Source organism: Lethenteron reissneri, chromosome 53, assembly GCF_015708825.2.
Source record: "Lethenteron reissneri isolate LAM-NWPU_2019-01 chromosome 53, ASM1570882v1, whole genome shotgun sequence".
Lineage (NCBI taxonomy): Eukaryota > Metazoa > Chordata > Hyperoartia > Petromyzontiformes > Petromyzontidae > Lethenteron > Lethenteron reissneri.
This window is the reverse complement of record NC_083831.1, coordinates 8,361,627-8,374,633: the sequence shown is the minus strand read 5'-3', so window position 1 is coordinate 8,374,633 and position 13,007 is coordinate 8,361,627. Positions and strand designations below refer to the sequence as shown.

The following is a 13,007-nucleotide window of genomic DNA, read 5'->3' as shown; positions in this document are numbered from 1 at the left end:
AGCGATCTGGCCAAAAACGAAAGGAGGCTTATCAAGAGCAAATTTACAGCAGCCAAATACTCTCAACGCATGTCTTAACTGGGGAGGGGAAAAAAAACGGAGGACCCGGAGAAATATCCACGCGACCACAGAAGGAGAGAGACAAGCAAACTCCAAATATACAGCAGGCGCCAGGCTCTGGATCAAACACACGACCTCTTGTATACCTGGTGAGGTAGTTATCATCTCCGAGCCGTCGCAGCGCTCCCGATGAGTGGAACGAGGTGCTGCACAAAACGGTGGTGTCCACATTGAGCCCAGGGTGATTTTTCTAGTCAAGGTCACTTTTTCACTTTGGGTTGACCTTTGCCCAAGGTCACAGCTCTGAAGGAAATATTTGAACAACAAATTTTTTTTTTAACGACTACCATTTCTAAACTCAACAGGCCCCAAACCCACCTTTCTCCCCCCCCGCCCCCCAAGGTGAATTTTCCCGGCAAAATCTGAGAACGTGGGACAACGGGTTCCGGCTGGGCTGGCACGGAAGACATTTCGTGTCTATATTTTTGGCTTTTCAAAAGAAACCTCTCGGCTATCCTGAGGAGGCGAGAGTTGACTGCGAGTCTTAAAAGCAAGTTCCTAGTCTTTGTATTTAAAAGAGTGTCAGTTAAAAAATATATATATTATATATAGAGACAGCCACAGCAGATATCACTATCTGACAGCATGTAGAGACAGGCCGGTGCACACATGTACACATTTCTAGGATATAATGTTGACATCAAACGCTCAGAAACGTCCGTCTGCTGTATAGAAATCTGTCCAAAGACGTTGCCAAAACGTGCATGCATGCAGTAATTCACCTCGCCCAAGTGATCCGATTCGATGTTGATGTTTGTTTCAGCGGTAAATCCTCCCTCTAGTTTGCACCGTCTTGTTTGCATTGCTGCGCTGTCTATTTTTTATCTCGTTTCTACAGCCGAGCGCCCTTCGTTAGCATAAACGTAACAGTTGCGCCATCTTCAAGCGTGCGCCGCATGTACGAGTCCTAATTAATCCATTCTCCCTCGAGACGGAGTCAGCGAACGTCCTGCGAGCACGTGGGCCCCATTCGACTTCAAGAAACGAATCGACGCATCGGTTGCACGTTCGGCGATTCGTCAGCTTGACAGAGAGAAGCGTTGGCGATGCTTACTGCCGCCGCTTTTCTGCGTTGGGTAGTGGTGCACCAGCACCTGTGGGCAAGAACTCGACGCGCTCGTCAACAACAACACCTTGTGTGTGGCCTTCAAAGGAAAAACCGTAAGTGGTGACGTTTCAGGCAATGCCCCCCTTCTTCATAGCGCACGAATGAAACGAATGAAGGAGGGCGAATGCCCGAACCGTCGCCTTTTATTGTTACATTTTTTTCCTTTGAAGGCCCCACACACACACACACACGGTGTTACATTATCGACGAACGCGTTGAGTTTTTTTTCGTTACAAGTACAAATATTGAGCTTCGCCCATTTCCCGCGGGGAGTTAACACGAGACGGAGGAGCGCGCGCGGTGCAGTGACGTGACGACACACAAGAGGGAGCACCCCGAGACCTGGCAACCACCACGAGAAGCCGCCCGCACACCCCAACCCCCCCCAGTGACCAACCATCAACGGGCTCCGAACCACGGCCGGTGGATTTTCGACGATATACGCGGGCCAAATGCGACCCACGACTTCAGCGCGCACGGCCCGCGTGACTCCGTTTCTCCACGGCCCGCGGCTGGATGAGGCCTAGCGCCTTCGAGGCGGTCCCGCAGATTATGTTTGTCAGTCACCAACGAGCGTCTTGGGCCGCGTTGAGTCTCTGCTGGAGAGCCGTTACATCACCGCGTTGGCGAGAGGATGGCAGCGCGGTAGATGTGAGCGCTAATAATTCGTCCCGTTATTATTTGTTATTGAAGCTGTGCGTGTCAATGTGTGTGCGTGTGGGGGAAGGAAGGAAGGAAGAGGCACCCCTCACCCGCCTCCGAGATAAACCCGCAGGGGGGGGGGGGGGGGGGGCAACGCTCATCACCGCGATCGGTTGGGCAACTTCAGCAGTCGCACTCGGGCACTTCCAGCTAATTGACACGCACGGGGCTTTAACCACCAGCCAACCGGCTCCCAGACCCGCGTTTCCCTCGATACGCGGCCGACGGAAAAAAGAGATGCGCTGCCGATTACACGGCAGAACACGCGCACGACGGCGGACCGGACAACCTGGGCGACGGAGTCCAAACGGAATCCATCAAACGGGATTTGACCACCACACTGCCCGCCCCCTCCCCCCCACCATCGCCGACTGGCAACCGGGCACGGCCATCCTAGCGCGGCCACCACAGCTCACGAGCACGCGGTGCACGCACGCACGCACTCAAGTGCCCACATGCGCAAATGCCTATGCGGACAAGCACACGAGTGCCCAAGCACGCGAGCACACACGCGCGCGCACTTCGAGCGCAAGCCCGCACGAGGCACACGCGCGCTTGGGCTGTGCACGCGACCGCGCGCACGCTCGGGAGCGAGGCTGTGCCCACGGCAGCAGCTGTGCCGGGCATCACATGCCGCGCGCTATTACGTCATGCCACCCGGCCGCTAGAGCGCCGCACGCTATATTTAAACAGGGATCAATGGGAGCGCTGAAACAATGAGCGTGTTGGGCAGGATCGGGTAACGGGATGCGGGTGGGGGGCGCGCTGGGGGGGGGGGGGGAAGAGGGGGGGGGGGCCGGAGAAAGGAAGACATTGATCTATGCGTGCGCGATCCCTCGCCGCACGCGATTTCTCTTCGGTCGCCCCCCCCTCTCGACTTCCTGCCTCTTGCTTCCCCTGCCCTCTATGTGGTTTTTTTTAACATCGCCCCCTTCTCCTCCTCTTCCTCCTCTTCTCTCACTCGTTCAGTCGTTTAACCTCTCCCTTCTACCCTGTGCAGGAGTAACCGCCGTCCCTACGCGTCGTTTTGTCTTCCGCTCGCTCCATCTCCCGCTCGCGCTCTCTCCCCGTCTCCTGCTCACCGCCACCACCGCTCCTCCCTCCCTCCCTCCCTCCCTCCGCAAGACCCAAAATCTTTCGGCGGCCACTTCTCCGCCGCAAGGACCACCGCTCCACCCCTCCCGCCCCGTGGAACCGTAAACAAACCGAGAACGTCGATGCGTTCATCCAGAAGCTCAGAACGTCGATATTGATCACCGAATCGACGACGCGTAGCTCCCGGCCCCGAGTGTGCCAGGCCGCGCGCAACGCCGAAGCGATGACATCAGAAGGCAGGTGCATCTTAATCATAATCAAATTGTGGGCAGTGGCGCAGCGAGGTTTGGCAACTGGCCCTGGTGCAAGCATTTAAATGCCGGCTCCAGCAACAACGCCCCCCCCCTCATCCAACTTATCTCCCTACCTCTTAGTAGCCCCACACCTGGGCCCGTGGTGCCTTGGTGCAGTTGCACGGCCGACACACCTCCTACTCACGAGCTACGCAGGCAATTCTAGATTTGAAGCTTTCGTGACTGCAAGGATTCACTATATTGTGGGGGGAGGATTGCCATCCACCCGACCCGATTTACCCTGCTGCTCCTGCTGCACCCGATTGCTCCCGGCCTTCCTCGGCCTTCACCTCTCATCACCCACAAAGCGCTCGCCACAAATGAACCACGGGATACCTCGCTGGTCTCGTGAAGGGGCACAAACCGTCACGTGACACTCCGGTCATCCCCGCAGCAGCAGCGGCAGCTTCTGGCTAAGCCATCGGACAAAGGACGGCGGTTACCGCCATCGCGCGCGCTTTCAGATGCGCTTTCGCGGCCGTCTGGAACGCCCTTCCGATATTAGGAAGCCGCTGGGAGCTATGCACTTTCAAATCAAACAGATTGAAAACTCGTTTGTTCAGAACTGCTTTCTGTTGACCTCCCCCCGCACCTCCGATTAGGACGGTTGGCAACGCACGGTGGGAAATAAGTTCAATGCACACACGCACACACGCGCCGCTTCATCTCCTCTACCTGCATGCACACCTCCTGGCACCTGCCCACGCCTTCCCTGGCCGCGAGTGACCCTGCTCGGACACAGCGGGCCCCCATCCCAGCATCAGGGCAGCAGTACAGTGTGGATCGGCACAGGCCCCCCCCCCCCCCCCCCCCCGTGCCGCTGTCTGGCACCGAGAGACGCGAGCGGTCTGGCACGTGTCAGACCGCAACGACGTGCCGTCGCCACACGCGGGGGGGGGGGGGGGGGGCGTGGGGCACGCTTTGCCAGAGATTGGGGACGCGTGGCCGCTTGGTTACGCGGCGCCTCTCCGCGCGGCGGCAGCGGCAAAGGTGTGGGAAACGTAAACCGGCGACAGCTTCAAACGCAGACCCCCGTGTCAAATGTGGCACTTTCCACAAAAGGCCGGGGGGGGGGCAGAGAAAGGAAGACATTGATCTGTGCGTGCGTGCGCGATCACTCGATGCAGAAAATGTTGAATGCAATTGTTAAAGAATGCGACGGGCCCAGCGGCCAGAGGGGTGAGATGAACTTGCCTGCTTCAAATCGGCAAATGCTTGAAAACTCATTTCTATAGAACTGCTTTGTGTGTTTAAGTTGTTGTCCTTTGTTCCCCCCCCCACCACTTCCGATAAGCACGGTTTGGCTATGAACCGAATCAACGACCGGGGGTAAAAAAATGTCACGAAGCCAAGGAAAGTGGGAAGCCTGTGACACAAACAACCGTCAAAACAGGTTCCTTCAAAACAAGCCAAGCAGCAGCAGCGGCAGAAGACGCAACCAAGAATTGGCGGCCGCAACCAAGAATTGGTGGCCTGCAACCAAGAATTGACGGCCGCAACCAAGAAGGGTGGCCACAACGCTCTGGGCCCCGTACCACGATCGGAGGCTAGGCAAGCCGCGGGCCGCCTTTAACAATTTAAACAGTCGGCTGACCTTTTGCACACGGCCTTGTCCCGCGATCGCAAAATCTGTCGCGTTTGCTGATTCTCGCATTAATGTAACGGCGAGCCCCCCCCCCCCATTGCCCCCAGCCCGCCCCCCACACCGCGCGAGCGTGCCCGCGCGTGCCCGCTCCCTATATGTGAGGGGGCCAAGGGGTTATGTCATCGGCCAGCCTCGAAAATTACTGCTACAGCAATATAGCCGCGTGCAACTAATGCTATTGATCATGCCGCGTAATAACTCCCGCGGCCCGCCGATTGAAATGAAAACGCGATGCTCTGCATGCCACAGAGTTCAAGTATCGAACAGAAAGAGCAATCTGGGAATGCGCGGCGTGGCGGGCGGGCGGCTAAATAAAGAGTGACGGGAATTTAAAACAAAGATGACTGCTCAATACAGCGGGAGAATTCCTTTACATATCTTCATTTAAGTCGGGCGCCCGGTGCGCTGACAGATGCCGTGGCGCTCCTCGCTCACAATCAAGGTCCACTCCACACGCGCGTGTATGTGTGAGCGTGTATGTGTGAGCGTGTATGTGTGTGTGAGCGCGCGTGTGTGTGTACACGCCAACTTACCCCGCGCGCACTCACAACACCACATGGGGCATGCCCGGTAACGTACGCGTTCGCATCGTAACGTGAACTCCGCCGACCCCCAGAGATTTGACGATTTTGACACAAGTTCGGTTTCGCGATTCGATTCAATGATCACGGCTCGTTTGGTCGCCGCCGCCGCCTCGTTTGTGTCGTTTCTCATTCTTCTCCGGCTCGTTTCTACGACTCCGTTCTGCCCAAACTTTGTCGAGAATCCACCGATCCTGGGGTACGCCATTACACGTACGAATCGACACACTGTCACATGCCTACTGCTTAAACGAAAACTGCTGATGAGACCAAAATGGTCAAAACAGGCAGACCATTTACTCGCTTAAACAGATGCCTTAACAGACTGTTGGGGCAAGTGCTGTTAGCGAGCACCTATGAAGGCCGGTACGGCACACGAGGGGGTGAGTGGCCAACACCACGCCCGGCCGCCTTTGTCTCCCCAGTGGCGATGTTTACACACCGCGCCAGGTACTCATTTGAGACCGAGTCGACCTAGCGGAGGCCCAGGACTGGTACAGACAACCGTCACTGTCGTTGACCACGAGCGGGAATCGTACACGGGTCGCCGAGTTCGAAGCGCAGCAAGCAAACCGCTACGCACACACAAGCACACGGACTGGAACTCTGACCAAATCCTAACTCCGGCACGAAATCAATTCTCCAGCTGAAAAGGCCTCCGCGCGCCGTCAAAGTATGAAAGTTAAAAATGTTTATGCTAAGGACGAAGCAAAAATAAACTCCTTGGGGCCGCAGCACGTTTACACCTCGCGCACGCGCGGCGCGGCTAATTAAGCGCCGTCTTTACGGAGTTTGTCCGCGGAGTCGTTAGGAACGGTAATTTAGTCCTGCTCACCTGCGAGCGATACACCAGAGGGCAACTTCAAGGCAATTGTCACCGGCAACACATTTACTTTGCACAGTTCCCTTGGCCGCACGTTGGGAATATGCCGGCGTCTGGGAACAGCACGGCACGGCACGGGGGCACACGCAGCAGCTGTCTGTTCGAACGACACCAGCCGGAACGAGAATCACAAAATCAGAGTGTTTATTTGGACTGGAGGAGGAATCCGATGAGCTGTGAAGCTTTTTTTCACAGATGTCCAGCATGGGCGGGTCACAGCGAGTTGCAACAGACCAACGGTACAAGAACACGATCGGAGAGCAAAATTGAGAAGGTAAGCAAGTCACTAAATGTAAAGAATCGTGTATTCATAATTATTATTGTAGAAATAAAACTAGAGGAGACCCAAGCCAAATAGCAAGGCTACGGTGAGGTTGTAACGTCCGGGTCAATGAAAAGAAAAATCGTTGAAAATTCTGTTTTGATGAAATGCGATTGGTCTAGAGAGCGCGCACACGCAAGCTCAGGTAGTCATGTGATCGGTGTGTCCACAATCCGATTGGAAGATGCCATCCAATAAGGAAGAGCAGCGGTCAGATTTTACCCAGCTTGGACACTTTTGTTTGAACGGTAGACAATTGAGCGGCAGTGACGAATTGACGGGAAGAATTTAACTTTGCGAGCTCAATGTGGACTTTTCTTGCCACCTACTCACAAACCACCCAGAGAAAAAAAGACACATTCGTCAATAGCACTGAATAAAAAATATACATACTTAGGAGATGTGCCGAGCAATAGTGCTCTTCACAGCACGTAAATAGACAGGCCAGAGAGATAGAATTAATTAAATTTTATTCTTGCTTACCGTGGCAATATGTTCAGAAGCTGAATGCCAATGTAGAGAGATCTGATAGCCACGAGAGGGCTTCGAGAGAGAGAGAGTTTGTGCAGCTTTGATATTCCTCCATTGAACGCGTGCCAATGGCAGGGATGTTGCCAGTGTGTGTATGTCGTGAGGTTACCAACACTCGACTTGCAATCCAGAGGCGGCCGGTCAGATTCAATCACCCCGGTAAAGTGTGGGTTACTCTCGACCTCTTTCAAGACGTCCGGCCATCGTGGGCCAAATAGCATCTGGCGGTCGCCGTCCTGCTGCCAAACGGCGGCACGATCGAGCGAGCAGTTGCGTGGCTGTCCCTCGACCTGTGACTAAAAGCCATTCTCTATCCACTGCTGAGCGGCGTTTCTCTCTCGACAGCGAGACGCGTACAGACGGGGTGCTGCGCCGCGGTGTGGTGGGGGGGGAAGGGGGTCGAGGTAGTTGGTGATGAGCACGCGGCCAGTTTGTAATTTCAGGAGGCGTACGTACGAGCCGAGCGTTTGCGCTCGCGAAAGCGCGAGCGCATAAAAAAAACCCAACTTCTGCCACATTTCAAATCAATAACACTTGGATAATGCACAGTGAAGAGCCGGCGATAGCTAAGGCGCCGTTCCTTAATGCATTATTTGTGGGCCTAATGAAAGCAGCGACACGCATTCGCAAAAGCCGCGCAAACCCCAACGGTTTGCAGAAAGGTTCCGTCCCACCGTTGTTGACTCCAGCTCGCGATCGGAGTTTGTCTTCTTGCCCACATCGTGCTATTTTTTTCTGCTCGATGCTCTTCGATGTTAATTTTATATTACGACGTTAATTTTAGCAGGTAAGGCCCATTGAGCTATGTAGATATTTTTCAAAGCGACCTGGCTGCCAGAAATGATCATTTATAGCGGCCAAAGACTCTAAACGCGTGACGTTGATTCTAATAATGTGGAGGGAAAAACCGGAGGATCTGGAGAAAAATCCACTTGACCACGGAGGGAGAGACACGCAAACTCAAAATACAGGCGTCAGGGTCGGGATAGAACCTACGATCTCCTGTATACAAGGCGAGGGAGTTAACATCTCCTAGCCGTCGTGATGATGATGAGAGAGAGAGACACCCAGACTCCAAATATACAGCAGACGTCAGAGTCGGGATCGAACCCACGACCTCCTGTACACCAGGCGAGGTAGTTAACATCTCGCCACTGTGGCACCCCCACATCTCCTTTTCCATCTTCCAGGTCCATCTCTTTAACTCTGCCAGTGCCCTCTCCAATGCCTTCAAAGCACTTCCCCAACACTCGCTGTACCACAGCTGGAGACCACTGTGGGTACGGCCCCAACCCGCGCCGGCCACGTGGACGTTGTGTTCTGCACTGGGATTGTTGTTACTGCTGCTGTTAAGAAAATACAAAAAAAGCTGCACGCGATGCAATCGGGCCATTTAATATCAGATTCATTCAATACAAGCCATGCATTCAATACAAGCAAACTCAATCGATACAGGCAATGAAATAGATACAAGAAACGTATTCAATACAAGCGATTCATTCACTATCAGAAACTCATTTGAGACAAGGGATTCATTCAATACAAGCGATTAATTCGTTACAGGCGATTCATTAATTATGGGGCGCTTCATTCCATACAAGCGATTCATTCGTTACAAGCGAGTCATTCGACAACGAGCGACTCCACACGGGAGCAGAGGCGTGGCCGAGCGGGAGCGAGCACGTTTGCCCCTCGCGGTTCAAGCCCCGCGCCCGCCCCGGTTAACAGTAACAACAATTCAAACGTCTAATGAGGCATTCCATCCGAGGATCCCGATGCACAATGCATGAAAAGTGGGAAACGAAAACCGAACCCGGGGAGGGTAACCGACCCAAACTAAAGAGGGAAGGCCACTTCAAAGAGATGGATTTTCAAAGCGGACTTGAATATACTGCGGTGCGCGTTCGGCGTAAAACGCACGACACCCCGACCGCTTGCCGGCGTCACCGTCGCAAGTTTAGGCCCAATTCCTCATCTTATTTTATATTATGTTTATACAGAAGCACCTTGGCTCAAGGCTCTTCGCGTGGGTTTAAGAAGCAGTTAAGAAAAAAAAAATATAAGAGCGATTTAGATGGCAGGGGCAGTGCAAGGGTCCGTGGGACGAGTGACCGTAACAGAGAGTCACGTGGGGGTCACGTGGGGGTCACGTGGGGGCTCCCCCAGGGGAGGGACGGGAAGGAGCGGAGGGGCGAGGGAAGAGGAAGGGAATGGGCGATGGAGGAGAGACGAGGCTTAGAGAGAGGAACGGAAGGAGGTTAAGGAGGTGGGACTGCTTCATGTTTATAGAAAGTTCATTTCAGTGGAGGGGTTAAACGTTTGAAAAATTATGCGCAAATTTTACTTGATTGGGCAAAACCACAACGTAGCATCGTCACCCACTGGCAGACGATACCCGGTTTGTGACAGCTCACGCTTTTGTGTTACCCTTGAACTATGAGACGGGGGCAACAATGCCAAAGGTAGTGCCTTATTATTCAACCCGGATATCCACACACAGCATTACAACAATCACTTACTGTGGGACGAGACAACAGTTTTCAACAAAACAAGATCCACCGTGCAAAGTTATAAAACAAAGGAATTTAGCTCAGAGTCTTATTGCAGTTAAAAAAAAACATAACCGCAACTGTACATTGGGAGTATTGTTGCTTTACGAGGGAGAGTTTCATTGACGTCTAAAGAACGCTCAATGTGCGGTGTAATCGAAGCGCAGCAGACAAAGGGCGGAACGCGTCCGTGCGGAGGTGGAATGATGAAATGAGCTACTGGGCAAAGTGCCGGGTAGATTGCGACATCGCAGGACGGTGAGAGATGGTGACCACTTGGGGAGGCCTTCATCCAGCAGTGGACCGATTACAGCCAATGATGATGGAAGATAATTCGGAAGCCACTGGGGCTATGCACTTTTAAATCTAGATTGAAAACTCAGAGCTGCTTATTGTGTTTAGCTTGTTGTCCTTCGCCCGCACGACCGATTAGCACTGTTGGCTACGTACGGTGCGAAAGAAGTTCAAACATACGTAATCATATCTCCTTGTTTACCAAGTGCCTGCTGCCTGTTTGCACCAATTACAAGTACTGTTGTCCATCACTGTGAAAGACGCTCATGTGGGTAAGCTCCGATCTGTAAAAATAAAAAAAATCTGATTGTAATTATTATTGCTAACATGTAATGTTTATTTAAAATTCTACGGGGGGGTGGGGGGGGGTGAAAATTTCAGTAGCCTTTTGAGTCGCCCCCGGTGACAAAGAAATACATCAAGCGATCACTTTTTCTCTTTTCACATATATATATAGATCTCGGCTTGGAAAATGCGAAAAAATGTACGTTGAATGAGAATGACAAGTTTAAGACACAGCAAATCAGTGACAGGCACCAGACACTATATTTCTATCAGGTCAACCTCTACTGCCAAGGTGAACAGCCCCAATTGGCAGTTTTAGTACCAATGTGTCCAGATAGTGTGGCATTAGACAACCCCCTCCCTCCCTCCCCCACCACCGCCCCCCCCCCACAAACCCCCCCCACAAACCCCCCCCTCATCCGCCCCCCCACCAACCTCTCAGGTCGAGCTTCTTGAACAATTACCCCACGTCGTTGAATAATTGATCAGTTATTGGTATCTGGGTGGAGTGGTGGTGGCACAGCGGTTCCCCGCACCGTACCACGAACCCAGATATCCGAGTTGGATTCCCGGCCAGGGTTACCGTCAGTGGCGCGCACGACTTGCCGGCAAGGGGCACAGGTTTGGCCTTTCCGTAAAAAAACGGAAAAGCAGCGCCACTGTCGTTAAGTCAATATCATCGATTTATCGAATGCTGCTTCGATGAAACAATTGCTCGATTAAAAAAAATAACATTTAAAAATAAAAACCATCGACTTGGAATTCGTTTGTCATTTGCACGAGCGCATATTTTTGTTGCTGCGCAACGAGTCTGGTAACGCCATCATCGTCGCCACACCGCGTCATGTGCTGGGCCTGCACTGCGGTGAGTTTTACGAGTAGGGGGTAAAAGGAGCAGCCCTGAAATTTCTCGCGCGCACCAACTGCTGCCGGGAGAGACGACACCAGTGGGCCCCCCGAGTGAGGGCCCCCCCGAGAGGGAGAGGGGGGGCGTGTTGTTGGCCCACTCGTCCACGCCGGTCAGACAACTCGGAAGAGGCGAGGGCACCCACACTTGACCCCACCGCAAGTGACCTGCCGATCGACTGCGGCGGATACATTTGCACCGCTGGGTGGACGGACGCGGCGCTAGGGATTTCAGAAAAACTTTCCACGTTGTTTCAACTGCCGCGCCAGGAGATTGCAAGTTTTATATACATCTACATTTTAAAAAAACAATTGCTTTAGCGTTAGTTTCCTGTGCTAACCACCCACCTGCCGGGTACGGGTTCATCTTATGAACTTGGCATTAAAGGATCCAGACGCCCACATGGAAATCAACTGCTTAGGCCACTGGCCAAAGGTCACACAGGGCCACACGCCAACACGACTCTGCCTTCAAATCTAATGAAAAATCCCATCACAACAGGGGCCAGACTTTCCCATCCATATGCCTTGCGTGCGTGTACAAAGATCTGAGCGTTGTCTAGACCACCAATTCAAGAGATGCATCAACACGCAGAGCCATGCTGCTCACGACGACCCATTCATGCACAGCACGTGACCACCACATTGCACGGTGAAAAATTCTCTCTGCCTTGCCGAGACCAGCGGCTCAAACGGGCCGAACATGCGGCCGTGTTGTCGTCTGGTCCACCTGGCTGGGACGAGATGAGAGTGTGGCCGTCCCTGTAGGGGATACGACAAGCCACTTCGTTGAGCTATCAACAAAACAAGGGGGGGGGGGGGGGCGGCCACGACCGTGCCTTACTTAACGGGGTCGTCCCATCACGACACGCTATTGCCGCGGCATCTCTTATTCATGCAGCACCGCCATGCGGACTTACAATCTACGGCAGCTTTTGTTTTATGCCTTTAAGACGGTATAAACATCACCGTGGCATATATACATATACTTTTAAAAGTTTTTTCTCTTCTTTATTGAGCCCAATTTTCCCCCTTCATTGGGCCCTCTCGCGTCCAAACCGGGATGCCGTTCACGGAGTTTCTGTTCCACCCCTCCGTTCTGTGACCGGCGTTGTTGGACCCGGGCTCGCGCTCAGTTGTAATAAAAACAATAAAAATACGAAAAAAAAAGTTAGTTTCTCTTTTTACACTCGTGTGCACCTCCTCGCTCCGAAGTCGACCATTTATGCAATCAAGTGCTCTTTTTTTATTGACGGGAACACGCACCGTCAAAAATCAATGACTAAGTAAACAAATTATTATTAATGTTATAACGTGCCCAGGGCTGACTGGGCAAACGCGAGCGCGCGCTTGGCTACTAGGCCCACCCGAGAATTGAGGGCCTGCGCGATGAGAGTGGTTTCACTCCGAAAGGCAGTTATTTCGCTGTGGGTTATTGTTACATATTTATTTTGTTTATCCTAACTGTTCTTTATTGAAGTCAATTGCAATTCTCTTAAGTACTGGCGAGGCGAGGCGAGGCCAGCCGGACCCTACACGTTTATGCGGGACACACACCAGAAACCACGGGACACAAAACAAGTTGCCCCTGACACCCGAGTGCAGTTTCTCCCGCTTGTGCGGCACGGCGTCGGTGCGTGGTGCCGGTACGGCAGCTGCCACGCGTACGTCCGTCCGTGCGTGCCAGGGTTTG

General features: G+C 53.1%; 1 protein-coding gene across 3 annotated transcripts in view; it reads right to left on the bottom strand.

Annotated features, from left to right (window-relative positions):
- Positions 1-13,007, bottom strand: part of LOC133356244 (estrogen-related receptor gamma-like) — a 105,927-nt gene that overhangs the window by 65,618 nt on the left and 27,302 nt on the right. The window contains exon 1 of one of the 3 annotated variants that reach the window (XM_061573636.1): positions 4,913-4,929. The exons of the other annotated variants lie outside the window; for them this stretch is intronic. The gene's annotated coding sequence lies outside the window, so the exon portion shown is untranslated. Of the gene's footprint in view, positions 1-4,912; positions 4,930-13,007 lie in introns of those variants that run through there. 3 annotated transcript variants of the gene reach the window in all.